Source organism: Podarcis raffonei, chromosome 15, assembly GCF_027172205.1.
Source record: "Podarcis raffonei isolate rPodRaf1 chromosome 15, rPodRaf1.pri, whole genome shotgun sequence".
Lineage (NCBI taxonomy): Eukaryota > Metazoa > Chordata > Lepidosauria > Squamata > Lacertidae > Podarcis > Podarcis raffonei.
In genome coordinates this window covers 44,214,481-44,231,174 of record NC_070616.1, presented here as the reverse complement: position 1 = coordinate 44,231,174, position 16,694 = coordinate 44,214,481, and positions in this window count along the sequence as shown.

Here is a 16,694-nt window from a genome sequence, read left to right as displayed (position 1 = left end):
TTATAGTTAATAACATAGTGGCAGAAGAATTTAAAATTGAGAAAGGGACACGACAAGGCTGCCCAATTTCCCCACTGGTCTTTATTTCGGTCCTGGAGGTCTTGCTAAATATGATAAGAAGGGACCAGCTGATTCATGGTGTCCAGGTCAGAGCAAAACAATATAAACTTAAAGCCTTTGCAGATGATCTTGTATTGACATTACAAGAGCCAGTACCTAGTACCAAAAGGGCTTTAGAATTAATCCAGGAGTTTGGTCATGTGGCAGGTTTCAAGTTAAACAAGTTAAAAACTAAGGTTTTGGAGAAAAACTTGACACCAATGGAGAGAGAGAGGTTTCAGAAAGAGACAGATTTGACATTAGTAAAGAAGGTAAAATACTTGGGGGTGAATATGACTGCCAAGAATGCAAATTTATTTAAAGATAATTATGAGAAATGCTGGTCAGAAGTGAAGAAGGATTTAGAGATTTGGTCGAATTTGAAGCTTTCCTTGCTGGGTCGGATTGCTGTCATTAAGATGAATGTATTGCCGAGAATGTTGTTTTTGTTTCAATCACTACAAATCATTGACAAGATGGACTGTTTCAAGAGGTGGCAAAGAGATATCTCTAGATTTGTCTGGCAGGGCAAAAAGCCCAGAATAAAATTTAAGATACTTACTGATGCTAAAGACAGAGGGGGTTTTGCCCTGCCAGACTTTAAACTTTATTATGAATCAGCAGCTTTTTGCTGGTTGAAGGAATGGCTACTTCTTGAGAACACTGACATTCTAGATCTTGAAGGTTATGATAATGTATTCGGGTGGCATGCATATTTGTGGTATGGCAAGGTTAAAGCGCATCAAGCATTCAAAAACCATATTGTCAGGAAAGCACTATTTAATGTTCGGACAAGATATAAAGATTTTTTGGAGAACAAAACCCCAAGGTGGTTATGGAAGCGAAAGCTATGAAAAAACTTAATATGGAGGCAAAATGGCCAAAGTACTGTGAAATTTTGGAACAGGAAGGTGACAAGCTGAAATTGCAGAGTTATGAGAAGCTTAAAGGGAAGGTGCGAGACTGGTTACATTATTTTCAAATAAAAGAGGTTTACAATCAAGATAAAAAAATTGGTTTTCAGGTGGAAAAATAAAAGTTGGAAACAGAATTGTTAGAACCCAATGTTAGGTATTATCAAGAATGTATAATTTGCTGTTAAAATGGAGTACTGGGGAAGAAATGGTAAAATCTGCTATGATTAAATGGGCACAAGATATTGGTCATAATATTTTGTTTGCCGACTGGGAGCAGTTGTGGACCACTGGGATTAAATTTACGGCATGTAATGCCCTAAGAGAGAATATTATGAAAATGATGTATAGGTGGTACATGACCCCAGTCAAGCTTGCAAAAATATACCATTTGCCCGATAATAAATGTTGGAAATGTAAAGAAATTGAAGGTACATTCTTTCACCTTTGGTGGACGTACCCGAGGATTAAGGCCGTACGCTACAGCAGCAGCAAGAATACTCATTGCAAAGTATTGGAAGACACAAGAATTACCCACTTTGGAAGAATGGCAGATGCAAGTAATCGACTATATGGAAATGGCTGAGATGACTGGCAGAATCCGAGACCAGGGAGAAGAGTTGGGGGAAGAAGATTGGAGGAAATTTAAAATTTATTTACAGAAGTATTGTAAAATGTATGAATGCTGATGACATTGAAATAAAATGAAGGGGTTCTCGTAATAAGAGATAAAAATTTGAAATTTGGGAGGTAAAATATATAAGGATAAAGTAGTAGGATACGAATTTGCTGAACTAATTGTCAAAAAGGGATATAAAAAAGGGAGGCGTGAGGAAGTCAGGAAAATAAGTTAATTGAAGATGAATAATTAGAAAAGAGTGATTTGTGTTTTTCTTATTTTACTGTTTGTGTGTTGATTGTTCTTTTTTTCTCTTGTTAAACATTTGTATTTTATGTATTGTGAAAGTTTGTATTGTTGTGTTTTATATTTTTTGTGTTCTTATTGTCCTATTTTTCTATTGTTAAACTGAATAAAATATTATTTAAAAAATAATAATAAAATAAATGGCCACCTACAGTCTCCACCGCCTGGCGAGCACACAGCTGGGGCCCACTGACCCCCAAGGAAGCCTGCCAGAAGGTGCCCTGCCAAGGGGCCCCTCAGACCTGGAAGCAACCTTGTGTTCTCCTAAACGAGAACGAGAAAGGTATCACCACAGACAGCTTCTCTGGATTCCTTGTCCAGAAATATTGTCAGATTCCACTACCACCCAGGAGGCAATAGGACTATCAGGTGGGTTGAGTGCCTACATGCACATCCACCTTATTCTTGCTCCTTAAAGTTGATGGCCTTGCCTTGCCTTGCCTTGCCTTTTGGGTTCCCCCCGTTACAGTCTGGTGCTGTTGTGCTTTGGAGCTGAGGCTGCTGTGGACCCTGCTGTGGACCGTGGGGAGGCACCTTGGTAGGACTGATAAAAAGGGGCCAGAGGAATGGCATGAGTCCATGCCCTCCAACATTTCTCTGATGAAAATAGGGACCTCCTATTCCATCCCCATCATCTGACTGGGTTGCTCCAGCCACTCTGGGGCAGATGTTCATGGCAGGGGCCACTTCAATAAGGGGAGGCAACGGTACGACCAAGTCACTGCCCAGCATCCAGATCAGCACCTCCCCAACCGCTAAAAAGCTCTCCAGCAGCCAAGGCCACAGGCTCACAGACCCTCCAAGGGTCCCTATTTTCCAGGGATACTCCTGGATTTACAGAAGCCATCCCAGTTTCTGACCTGATCCCGGAATGTTCCCCTTTTCCTTAGGACATCCCTAATTTCATCAGAGAAACGCTGGAGGGTATGAAGTTATGTGACCCCCGAGCCAAGGAGATAATACAACCTATAGAAGACATTTGAAGGCAGCCCTGTATAGGGAAACTTTTTAATGTTTAATGTTTTATTATGTTTTTTTTATATGTTGGAAGCCTAGAGTGGCTGGGGCAACCCAGTCAGATAGGTGGGGTATAAATAATAAAATTATTTTTATGATGATTATGGAATAGAACGTCCCTATTTTCCTCAGAGAAATGTTGGAGAGTAAGCTGTAGTCAAAAACATTTTGACAGCACCAGGCTGGTGAAAGCTGCCCTGTGCCACCTGCGGAAGTACCTTGTTGAGCTCTGATTTTAAGAAACCAAAATCTTATTGGGTTTTACTGGCATTGCTGGGCCAAAAGAATATGTTTTTGTTCTTTTGGTGACCAGCATCAGTGGTAGGCCAGGTTGGGCACAGGCTGACATTCTCAGGGGCCGAGAAGGGTTCTTCACAGGGCCAGGCCTGCAGGCCACTCTGCTAGCCATGGGGACATGGCAGAGCTGCAGAGCTGCTTTTGAATGGGAGCCAAGCTCAGATCCCAGTTGTAGTGGTTGCATGTTGCCTTTATATAGCCAAAGTGCAATTCCCACAGCCTATAGCTCTATCAAAGTATTGGAGCCTCAGCTTCAAGATCTGTCCTTCCAGTGAGCACTTAGGGCTGATTTCCTTAAGAATGAATAGGTTTGATCTTCTTGCAGTCCATGGGACTCTCAAAAATCTCCTCCAGCATCATAATTCAAAAGCATCAATTCTTTGGCGATCAGCCTTCTTTATGGTCCAGCTCTCACATAAAGAAGGCTGAGCTTAGCTTCTCCTTAAAACCAGCACTGCTGCTCATCCAATGCTGAAATGTCCCTGTAGAGACACAGGTCAATTGTGTTAGGGCTGTGTGGTGGCAGCTAAAGAAAAAATAAATTGCACTGCTTCATGGGACAGGGGCTCAGCTTTGGTGCCCCCAGCAGTGTGGTGTTGGCTTTGTGTACCCATCTGTTCCGCATTAGCTTCCTGGCCATGTGCAAAACGAGTAGGAAACAAATGTACTTGCCTTAGCGCATCCACTCGTAGTCGGAGCATTGTATCTATTGCTAGTCATATTCGGAGTAGACTCATTGAAATTAATGGACATGACTAATTTAGGTCCATTTCAATGGGTCTATTGTGAGTAGAAGTTAGTGGGGTAGACCATTTTGAAAAAAATTCTCCAGAGTCTCCCTAAAGAGTGGGCAACTCAGGACATATTGCGGCAGTAGGCAATATGCCCTCCCCCCATGTTTGGCTTTACATATTACTTTGAGAAATGTTAACTATGTGATTTCTCATTAAAATGCAAAGAAAATCAGCTTCCTCCTTCATCCCTCCTTGGGTGCCTAACAGCACCTGGGGGGCTGGAGGTTTCCTACCCACTTTGCTTTCAAAATGCATTTGGAAGCCCCCTGGGCACTGGAGCAGGATCCAGCAAACAGGGCACTCTGGGTGTGCAGACTGCTTCAGCGCAAACAAGCCCCCCGCCTGCTGTTTAAAGAGGGGCCCTGTCTGCACCCTGGCCTTTCTGAGGAGGAAGCAGTAAACTGAGAGTGTCTTTTGTCATTCTGATCTTGGGGTGATGGAGAGACCTTTGTCATGCACACCCCCACCCCCACTTCCAAAAGGAACCTCTATTTATCAGCTTTTGGTTTTTAAATTCCAAATTAAGGGATTGAAAAGACCCTTTTAGCAGAACCCCTCCCTGGGCACCATAAGGTCAGGACTGGGGAGGAGGGGGGAAAGAGTTCCATTGTCCTGTTATCTTCATCTTCTTGGCAGCTGCTGCCTTATTCTACCAGGGGAAAGGGTGTTGTGAGGAGAGGGCAGAGACAGCCTGCAGGCTGCAGAGTCTTCCCAGTGAGCTGGATTTGGGGATGAGAAGGAAGAAGGGCAGTAGGAGCTGAGCGGAGTGAGGCAGCTTTGTGCGGAGCAGCCCCCAAAGTCTCGGAGCCAATGACCAAAGCAGTATCAATTATGTCCTTGCAGAGTGGCCCAACTAGGCTGGTTGGGATGCTTTAGAAACTTGTTCTTTGCTAATTCCCATAGGAACTGAACTGATCTACTTCTTCCAGACTAATTTGTGGATGGAAAAGCAGCTTTCCTTGGGTTTTTGCAGTTTTCCAGATTTGAGTATGTTTGGTTCAAACACATTATAATGCATATACAATGCATAACACATCAGTTTGTAAATTCCTTTATTAAAAAGTCCTCATGAAACTCATCGGCATTTGGGTGTGATTTCTTCTATTATACACATTTTTGCAAGCAATTTCCCCATAGAAAGCGCATAACTTGGTTGGAGAATTCAAAGAAGGGCAAATTTCAAAAGATGGCTGCATTTGCAGCTTGCATATTTTGTCAGGAACTGTGAATTATGTAGGTTGATCTTTAAATGTAAATTGAATTGAATGTATCCCTGCTCTTTAGTCATACCCTGCATTAATTAGAAGAATATGGATTTTCAGATGGTTTCAGATGGCACAGAAGGAAAATAATAGGCTCACTGCCATTCAGCAGGTCAGCTGTGGGAAACCTTTGGCTCTCCAGATGTTGCTGAACTATAACTTGCATCATCCCTGGGAAGCAGAGCCAAGATGGGAATTGTAGTTCAGCTACATCTGGAGGACAAAAGGTTTCCCACACCTGCAGTAGACAGTTGGCCATATTAGCTATCATACAAATAATGTGGCAGTTCAAGGAAGGAAGATAAGGCTCTGGAGGCTTTTTTATATCTAGAATTGAAGGTAATTTGAAATGAGATTTGCTGCTTATGGTGTAAGCCAGGGGTCAGCAACCTTTTTCAGCCGTGGGCCGGTCCACCGTCCCTCAGACCATGTGTGGGTTGGACTATATTTTGAAAAAAATATATGAACGAATTCCTATGCCCCACAAATAACCCAGAGATGCATTTTAAATAAAAGCACACATTCTACTCATGTAAAAACACCAGGCAGGTCCCATAAATAACCCAGAGATGAATTTTAAACAAAAGGACACATTCTACTCATGTAAAAACATACTGATTCTCGGACCGTCAGTGGGCCGGATTGAGAAGGCGATTGGGCCGCATCCGGCCCACGGGCCTTAGGTTGCCTACCACTGGTGTAAGCCCTCATCTCACTTTTGTTTATATTCAAATTGGTTGTGCAGGTTTTTGTGTTGTTTCAAAACCATGCAAAAGCAAAACCTGTTTGGCCACTACCAGCAAGAAGGGAAGAAAAGGAATGAAACCTCCTCTAAACCACTTACAAGCCATTTCTTGTCTCTAAGATCTGCAGGACAAACCACAACACAAGAGATTCAAATTGTGGGAGATTGCATTCAAACAGAACTATGCATGACTGCGAGTTGGTGCATGAAGGGGTAAAGTGTTATGTATTGAAGTTCTCACCCTGGCCACCAGGAGTATCGTGTAGATAGTTTTCACTCAGGTCCATGTCAGTTACTTTAGGCGGGAAACCCTGGGTTGTGGTTGCTACAATGTTGACAGCCGGCTGCCTATAAAAGCAGGCCGGCTGAGCTGTTTGCTGTTCAGTTCTGCTCTGCTCTGTGAATAAACAAGAGCTGCTTTGGAGAAATTGCTGCGTCGTCTGCTATGTCTACCCACTATTTAACATAAAGGACCACAGAGTTGTATTGCTAGATAAACTCAGCTAGGTCATGCCCCCTTTCTCCTTCTCCTTCTTCCTCTCCTCCTCTTCCCCATCATGTAATCTACCAAGAAGGATGTGTCTGTGCTTCTTCCTAAGCACAGACTGCATGTTTGAAACTACTTTGCTGTATTTCTTACCCAATATTATTTTGGCTGCATTATCCTTGCTGCTGCATGGAATACTGCATGGCTGATATTTTGAACCTGTAAGTAAACTTACTGAACAGTGTGTTGTCTGCTCATTGCAAGAGGAGTAGTAAGAGGTCAGCTGCTGTGTGTAGCTGAATGGGATCTAAAGGTTTAACAATCTGCATTCCTAACACTACATTGTGCTGTTTATTTTTATGAGTTTAATACTCTGCTCCTGGGGCTCTCTGTGTGCTACTCCATGTTCTGAATCCAGGCATCCAGATGATTCTCTGTTGTTCACCCATCCCTTAGACATGAGGGGGTCCTCTTCTCCCTTGAAAAGTACATAGATCTGAACAAGGAAGCTGGAAGTGTGACAGCTCTTTGATGTGGCTCATATTTTACTGAATCCAGTTTTTACCCTGTTGTCTTGGAAAAGCCAAGTGTGTGTGTGCAGCCGTCTTTCCCTCCTGCAATGCAGCACAAGGGAGCTCTGTGCCACCAGACCAGAGCTGTCCCTGATCCAGCATATTGTCCTGACAGTGGCTAACCAGGTAGCTCTAGGAAGCCCCAAATCAGAGTGCAATAGCCCCCTCCTATTCCTGTTCCCCAGCAGGATGGCGTAGCCATCATGACTAGTAGCTGTTGATAATCTTATCCTCTGTGAAGGCCTAGTCTAAACCCCATTTAAAGCAGGCCAAGCAGGCAGGCAGCACTACACCTTGCGGGGCCAAATCCCAGAGTTTAGCTATGCCCTTTGTGAAGAATTGCTTTGTCTTTTCCAAATCTACTAATCCAGTTTCTCCACACTATGCGCACCTGCTCACACCTAGTGCCACATGCCAAGGGTAGGGCAGTTACAAAGTAGCTGCAGAAAGCAGGTGTGGACTCCCTGCTCTTCAGCTGATGTGGGGGAAGCTCAGTCCCATTTAGGCAGAAGCTCACTCAACTTTCCTGGGCCGGTTTTGGTAAGTCAGATGGTTATAATGCCAGAGCTGATCCAAGGAGGGTGGGGTAAATAAAGATGTTGCCCACTGTGTCAAAAAGATTCCCAACCGCTGTTATGAAACTTTAAAAGCCCAATTGGTACCTTTTTGTCTATAATGGATCAGCTGCTTGACCATTTTGGTTGCTGTTTTTCACTTTCTCCATCTTTTGTGGTGTCCTGAGCTGTACAGTCTTCCAAGCATGGCCACATCATAAGGTAAAGGTAAAGAGACCCCTGACCTTTAGGTCCGGTCGTGGCCGACTCTGGGGTTGCGGCGCTCATCTCGCTTTACTGGCCGAGGGAGCAGGTGTACAGCTTCCGGGTCATGTGGCCAGCATGAATAAGCTGTTTCTGGTGAACCAGAGCAGCGCATGGAAATGCCATTTACCTTCCCACCGGAGCGGTACCTGTTTATCTACTTGCACTTTTTTTGATGTGCTTTCGAACTGCTAGGGCCACATCATAGATCTGTATAAAAAAGGCATCATGATGGAGTCTTTAATTTTTTTTTATCCCTTTCCTAATGATCCCCAGATCTGAATTAGCTTCTTTTTTTAACAGCAGCTGCTCACTGGCTCAACAGTTTTCAGTGGAGTTTGTTTACTCTGCACGTTTCAGCAATTATATCGCAAAGTGTGCCTGTGTGTGAAGAGAGAGAGAGAAAGAGAAAGAGAAAGAGAAAGAGAAGGAGAGAAGGAAGGGATGGAAATCCCTATTATTTTGAGCTTGATATTGCAGATACCAGCTTTCTTTTTTAAAAAATAATTTTTATTTTATTTTTTTTACAGATAACAGCGTCTTCTTTCTTTACAGTTACATACACAATCTGTTTTTCTTTCTATAAAATTTCTCTATAATGCTTAATTTCCCTCTACCTCTTAACAGCTTCATCTTCTCTCTTTATTTCCTTTTCTTTGTACTGTGTTCCAGTATCCAGTACCTTCAACCTTTTCTTTGTATAGGATATCTCCTCCAATTAACTTTTATTTTGTGAGTTAGGCACACCCAAGTTTGGATTTGGGAACCATGTTTACTAAAGTAATTTTTAAATCAATCCTATTCATTTTTCACCCTTGAACTTGGGTGATTTCTTATTGCTTCTGTCATTTTGGTTAGTTCAACATATTCACATAATTTCTTTTGCCACACTACCTTAATTGGGATCTGGTCTCCTTTCCAATACTTGGCAATTAATACTTGAGTCACGGTTGTTGCATAAAGAAATACACTTTTCTTTATTCTAGGGATGTTTATTGTCATAATGCCCAGTAAAAAAGCCTCTGGACTTTTATTAGATGTTTCTCTGAGCATTTTCTTTGGTTCTTCATAGACCATGTCCCAGATTTTTTTAAATTTTGGGACAGGTCCACCACATGCAAAATAGTGTTCCTTCCCCCTGCTTACACCTCCAACATGTGCTCTTATTATTTTTAGATATTTTAGCCAATTTAGATGGGGTCAAGTACCACCTGTAAATCATTTTCATAAAGTTTTCCTTTATCAAATAACACGCTGTGAATTTTAGGTGTGTTTTCCACAATTTTCCCAGTCTTTCAGTAAGATAGGAAATCCGAAATCTTGTGCCCATTTAACTATAACATCGTTCACTTCTTCATCTTGGAGTTCCCAATCTAATAATAATCTGTAAGTTTTCGATAATATTTTCCTGTTGTTTCATAATAATTCTTTCTCTAATTTAGATATCTGTGTTTCAAATCTGTGTTGTTGTTGTTTTATTTAAAGATCTCCTTTAATTGGTAATATTATAGCCAATCCAAACCTAATTTTTTTTAAGTTCATCAAAACTTTTAATTTTTAATTAGTTATTTTCTTCCTCCAGTATATCTTTATATGTCGCCCAATTGCTAGTCATGTTTTTCTTTTTTACCGTGAAGGCTTCCGGGGTGATAGCTACCATGGTGTCTTTGATTCTAATAACTTTTTGTGTTTTTACCAGACTGTGTATAAAGATTTTCCAATTATGTGGTTAAGGAAGCCTCTATTCGGGACAAGGATAACTGTGACTTTAAGGATGAATGGGAACCTTTCACAAAGTATTTTTGTTCACGCAACAAAGTGAACTGGACTCCTTGGCAGGTTTTGAATAAACATTCACAATTTTTTTACTGATAATAATTAGCAAAACAGTTGGAGGATCTATACAACTCTGTAACATGCAGAAAACAGCATTATTGGAGAAATCAAAGACTGGAACTGAGGGAAGTCGGGGGGTGGGGTGGGGTTATGGGGGGGAAGAAAAATGGGGGGAAATAAGGATATGTTTCTGGAAAATATGTTTTGTTATAACTTTGAATAAAAAATTTTAAAAAGAAAAAGCCCTCATGAACATTCAAAAAAAGAAAAAAGAAAAAAGGAAGCCTCTATGCACCTTCACTTTGTTGTAACCCAGATACCTGTGGCAGCCAAATCTGTTATCCTTCTCCTCTATATCCAATATGCTTGTGTTTTCCAAAGTCATCCAATCCTTTATCCAGCAAAGACAAGCTGCCTTGTAATATAGTTTAAGGTCTGGCAAAGCAAAGCCCCCTCTGTCCTTTATCTCGGTGAGTAATTTGTACTTAATTCTGGGGGGGTTTGCCATGCCGTATAAACTTTGCTAGTTCTTTCCACCACTCTTTGAAACAGCTTGTCCCACTTATTATTGGTATCATTTGTAATAGGAATAACATTTTTGGTGACACGGACAGCTTGCTAGTCGAAATTCTGCCCCACAGTGATAGATTTACTCCCCCCCAAATTTTTAGGTCTCTGTTAATCTCCCTCCATACTTTACTGTAATTATCAACAAATAAATTTTTGTTTTGGGCAGAGATCGAAATTCCCAGATACTTTTTTTTTCATATTTTATAAATTTTACTAATTTTCATCCAATTATACATTTTATCCCAAATACAACAAATTATGACTGTTTTGGACTTCCTTCAGCGTCTCTGACAATCATCCATATTTATACCTTTAATACACATTCCCTTCTTTCGTATTGCCAATGTTCCTCCTTACTCCCATTATTTCTAATAAACAATACTTATTTGTTTTTTACAGTGCCTCTTGAAATCCCACTAGCGTTGTGTTAACACCACATGTATTTTTCAGATAGTCCACAAATTTTCCCCAGTCCTCGATGAACTTTTGATCTTTAATATATCTAATTTTCCCAGTTAATTTATCCAGTTCCGCATAGTCTGTCAATTTTAATCTCCATTCTTCTATCGTCGGTATCTCCTCTTGTTTCCACTTCTGGGCCAACAGGATTCTGGCAGCCGTTACAGCATATTGGAAAAGCTTGCAGTCCTTTCTTCTTATGTCCTTTCCTACAATCCCTAAAAGAAAAGCTTCAGGTTTTTTCACGAAAGTATATCTTAACATTTTTTTCATCTCATTATATATCATTTCCCAAAAGCTTTTCACTTTCTTACATTCCCACCACTGATGAAAGAACGTCCCTTCTTTTTCTTTGCATTTCCAACATTTGTTATCAACCTTATACATCTTTGCTAATTTTACAGGTGTCATGTACCATCTATAAAACATTTTCATCACATTCTCTTTCAATAACGTACATGCTGTAAATTTTATATTCTCTTTCCACAATTTTTCCCATTCCTCAAATTGAATATTGTACCCAAAATCCTTTGCCCACTGTATCATTACCGATTTAACCTCTTCATCCTTTGTATACCATTCCAACAATATCTTATACATTTTTGACAGAGTTTTATACTCATTATTTATTATGTCTTTTTGGAAAATTGATTCTTTTTCAGCATAACCTTTGTCCTTCAAATCTTTTTTAAATGTTTCATTTACTTGAAAATAATGCAGCCAATCATGTATATACTCTTTAACTTGTTCGTATGGCTTCAATCTCCATTTCCCTCCTTCATTGGTTACCAATTCACCGTATGTACCCCATTTTTCTCTCATATTAATCTTCTTAACACTCATTACCTCTAGCGGGGACAACCAATGTGGCGCTTTTGGTTCCAATATATTTTTATATCTTTCCCAGACCTCTATTAAAGAACCCCTGAAGATGTGGTTTCCAAATCCTTTGTGAACCCTTTTTTTGTCACACCATAAATATGCATGCCACCCAAATCTGTTATCAAAACCTTCCAGGTCTAATAACTCATTATTTTCTAACTTTATCCATTCTTTTAACTAGCATAGACATGCTGCTTCATAATACAATCTCATATCTGGCAGGGCGAAGCCTCCTCTTTCTTTTACATCCGTCAATAACTTAAATTTTATTCTCGGCTTCTTCCCCTGCCAGATATACCTTGAAATCACTTTTTGCCATTCCCTGAAGGTTCCTGTACCCTTTAGTATGGGTATGGTCTGAAATAAGAACAACATCTTTGGTAGCACCGTCATCTTTATCGTGGATATTCTTCCCCAAAATGATAGTTTCATTCTGGACCACACCTCCAGATCTTTCTTAATTCCCTCCCAAATCGGGATATAGTTGTTTTGATACAAGTCAATATTCTTAGGTGATAACCAAATTCCCAGATATTTAACCTTTTTCAGCGCCTCTATCTCAGTTCGTTGCTGCAATAATTCAATCATATTTTGTTCCATATTTTTTGCAATAATTTTAGTCTTTCTCTTATTCAGTCTGAATCCTGCCACCCTCCCAAATTGTTCCATTTCATCTAATACCTCCTTTACACTTTCTAATGGTTCTTCCATAGTCAGTACCAAATCATCGGCAAAGGCTTTAACTTTATACTCATTTAGACCTACTGTTACCCCTTTTATTTGCTTATTTTGTCTAATTGCATTCAAGAAGACTTCCAGAACCGTTATAAATAACAGTGGCGATAATGGGCAACCTTGTCTTGTTCCTTTAGATATTTGTATATCTTCAGTAATAACATTATTCACAATCAATTTTGCTCTCTGCTCTGTATAGATTGCCTTAATGCCATTGTAAAACTCTTGGCCCACCTCCATATATTCTAAGTTTTTTAACATAAATTCCCAAATCACGTTGTCAAAGGCCTTTTCTGCATCCACAAACATTAAAATTGCTTGTTTATCGCTCCTATCAGACAGATATTCTATAACATTAATTATGTTTCTTATATTATCTCTCATTTGTCTGCCTGGTAGGAAGCCTGCTTGATCTTTATGTATAAGTTTTATTAATATCTTTTTCACTCTCTTCGCAAGAATTCCTGCAAAAATCTTATAGTCTGTATTCAATAATGAGATAGGCCTATAGTTCTTAACTTGAGTTAGATCCGAATCTTGTTTTGGGATTAATGTGATATATGCTTCTTTCCACGTTTCTGGAATGTCTCTTTCTTTTAAGATATTGTTCATGACTTCAGTCAATGGGGTCACCAACACATCTTTCATTTCTTTATAATAGCTAGATGTGAACCCGTCAGGACCCGGAGCTTTTCCTCTCTTCAACTCCTTTATCACTTCTTTTACTTCTTCTTTTTCTATTGGGGCATTCAGCTGGTCTTTTTGATCTGTCGGGATCTTCCGCACCATTTTCTCTTTTAGATATCTTTCTATTTTCTTCTTATTATTCCTTTCTTTATTTTTGTATAACTGTTTGTAAAATTCCAAGAATCCTTTCCTTATTTCTTTCGGATCAACTGTCTCTTCTCCATTTATCATAATTTTATTAATTGTGCTCTGCTCCTTTCTCTTTTTAAGTTGCCACGCAAGCCATTTTCCTGATTTATTTGCAAACTCAAAGTTTTTCTGTCTTAACCTTTTAATGTTCCATTCAACTTCTTTATTTATTATCATTGCAAATTGAGTTTGGAGAGTCTTTATTTCCTGCTTTATTTTCAGATTGTTAGGTTTTTTAATCAATTTTTGCTCATTTTCCATAATCTGTCCTAAAATCTCTTTTATCCTTTTTTCTTTGTTATTTTTCCTCAATGAGTTTTGCTGAATAAAAAATCCTCTCATTACTGCTTTACTTGCGTCCCATACAATGCTCATTTTCGTACCTTTATCAATATTATCCATAAAGTATTCAGATAATTTCTTTTGTGATTTTTCAACCATCTTCTGATCGTCCCATAGATTGTCATTCAATCTCCATCTGAAAGATCTTTCTTCAAAACCTTTTAACTCCAATTCTATAGGATTGTGATCTGAAATCACTTTGGCCTGAATTTCAATTTTTTGGATTCTTGGGGTCAGATCATTCGATACCCAAACTTGATCTATTCTTGACAATGACTGATTCGGTTCTGAGTAGTACGTGAATTGCTTCTCCAATGGGTGTCTAAGTCTCCAAATATCAATCAGATTACAATTCTTCATCATCGTAAAAAATGTCTTAGGCAATTTCCCTTCTTTGTTCTTTACTTCTCTTACTTCTCTTAGTCTATCCATTTCCAATGATACCACACCATTCATATCTCCCATTATTATAATTTTTTGATCCATATATTCAAATAGTTTTTCTTCCAATGATCTATAGAAATCAGTCTTATTTCCATTTGGTGCGTAGATCCCGACAACTATCAACTTTTCGCCTTGCCAATTGATTTGAACAGCTATGATTCTTCCTTCTTCATCTTTAAAGAGTTGGTGAGATTCAATTTTACTTTTGATATATAAGACCACTCCCCTTTTTTTGTCTTTATCTGAAGAGATAAATTCGTTCCCTAATCTTTTGTTGATCAAAATTTTCCTGTGTCTTTTTGCCCCATGAGTTTCCTGTAAACATATAATTTTTCTTTTTTAAATATTGTTCAATTTTATTGCGTTTCTTCTTATCATTCATCCCATTAATGTTCCAATTCCACAATTTTAACGCCATTCTTCTTTCAATTAAATAAATTTAAATTATTGTCTTACAATCTATCTACCTCTTCTTCTTCCTCTTTTCTTCCGATTTTTTCCCATTCTGTTCCTCTTCTTCTCCTAAAACAAACTCCTCCATTGGTCTTGCTCCTCCTTCTGCTCCCTTGATCTCTTCCTCTCCCGCCTGTAATTCTTTATATCTTCTCGTGAATTTCCCTATTTCCTCGGGGCTTGTCAGTCTTCTTTTCATACCTTTATAAAAGAACGAGACTCCTTCCGGAAATTCCCATCTAAAGTCAATCTTGTTTTTTTTGAGGATTTGCACCAGTGGTTTGTAAGCTTCTCTTCGTTTCAACAGTCTTACTGGTATATCTTTAAAGATGATTATGTAGTTCCCGTCTATATATAACCTTTTCTCTCTGTTTCTTTGTAAAATCAAATTTCTCATCTCTCTGTGCTTAAATGTAATCAGACAATCTCCTGGAAATTTCTTTGTTTTGCTTGTCCTTATTTTCATTCTGAATGCATTTTGTACTGTTTTTGCAACTTCTTCCTCTGATAGTTCCAACCACTGCGCAATTTCCTTTATTAATTTCTCTCTTATGTTTTCATTCTGCACCTCCGGAACTTGTCTCAGTCTCAAATTTACCTCTCTCTGTCTCAGTTCATTCATGGCAATAGAATCCTTTATTTCCTCCTGCACTTTATTTAAGTCCACCATCTCATTCTTCATCTTCTCCTCCTCCCGCTTCATTTCCTTCATTTCTTGCTTTGTCCTCTTTAGCCCCTCATCTACTCTTTTTGATACCTCTTTGATCTGTCCTTTCAGTTCATTGACTGTCTCGTCAATTTTTTTATCCATTTTCCCAATTTTATTATCTACCTGTTCTAATTTTGTCTCCAAATTTTTCTCGCTTTGTTTTATTTCTGCAAACATTTTCAATATTTCCGTTCTAAACTCTGTTTCCTGCTTTGAGGCTCTCCTGTCTGTTGGTGTCCCCCCCTCTGCCCCTTTTTTCGGCACATGTGACATCTTCTCCAATCAAAATACCAAATATTATCTAAGCAAACCAATTAGCAAAATACATAAAAAAACACCAAAATACAATTTCCAAATGTCCAAAATATTAATCCAAAGTCTTTAGGGCAATATGGGGAGTTTGATGTAATAACCAACTTTGTAACTGGAGATGCTTCCACAACAAATAAGAAATTGAGAATATCCAATTGTCTGTAAATTATTTATCTTCTTGCCCCCATTCGGGCTAATCCTCAGCAAGCCAAAGAGATAATTATGTTGTAATCCAGCTTAAGGACCCACTTGTAAACCGAGAGATAATGCAAGAGCTTGATTTAAAGTCCCAAATTATAATCCAGTTTTTGTAATCCAACTACTTGTAAGAGACTCCAACAACCATCCCTTAGAGATGAGGGAATTCAGAACATATCCAGGGGAAGAAGATCTCAAGGGAAACAGTTGTTCCTCAAGTCCTAATATATTACATCCACAATGGAAAATTCCAAAAGAAAAAAACAAGTTGTACTGTCACAGTCCATCCACTGGGGGAGTCAGACCTTCTTCTTAAATTTTATGGAAAAATTATCTCACAGTCATTTCATCCTCATTTTAATCAGTTTTTAAGTCCATAAACAAAGGAGAGAAAATATATATATATATATAACCAAGCATCCACCAAAAAGACACTGAATTAACTCCTTTTTTTCTCTGCCAAAATACTCTGCGTAGCTGGTTAATATGGCGTCGATAGATCTTCTTTAGCGTAGCAGTTTATTCACAGAAATGTAAACGGGAAATTAGCTTAAGCTCTCAAAACCTCAGATACATCTGAGACCTTCGTTTTATCTCACAGTCCTCCTCTGTTCCCCCTTAGCATTTCCCTTCTGCTCTTATAAAAAGTTACTTTCTTTAACTTTGTTTGCAACAGTTTCTTATAGTTAGGGAGAAACGGAAACAATAGCCACTAGCGGTAGCTCACTTTCGCTTTCTGGCTCTGCTTACCGTCTTGCGTCTTTGCTGATTCCAAACGAACGCTGAACTCGGAATCTTCTCTTTATTAATTCGGGACTTCTCTTATATTTCCAAGCCAATATTCCAATTTATATGTTGTAAGTCCGAATTTCTTTGATTTGAGAGCGGAGCGCTGTTCCCTTCAAGCTCGGGGCTTCGCTATTCAGCCGCAGCAATGGCTTCCCGATA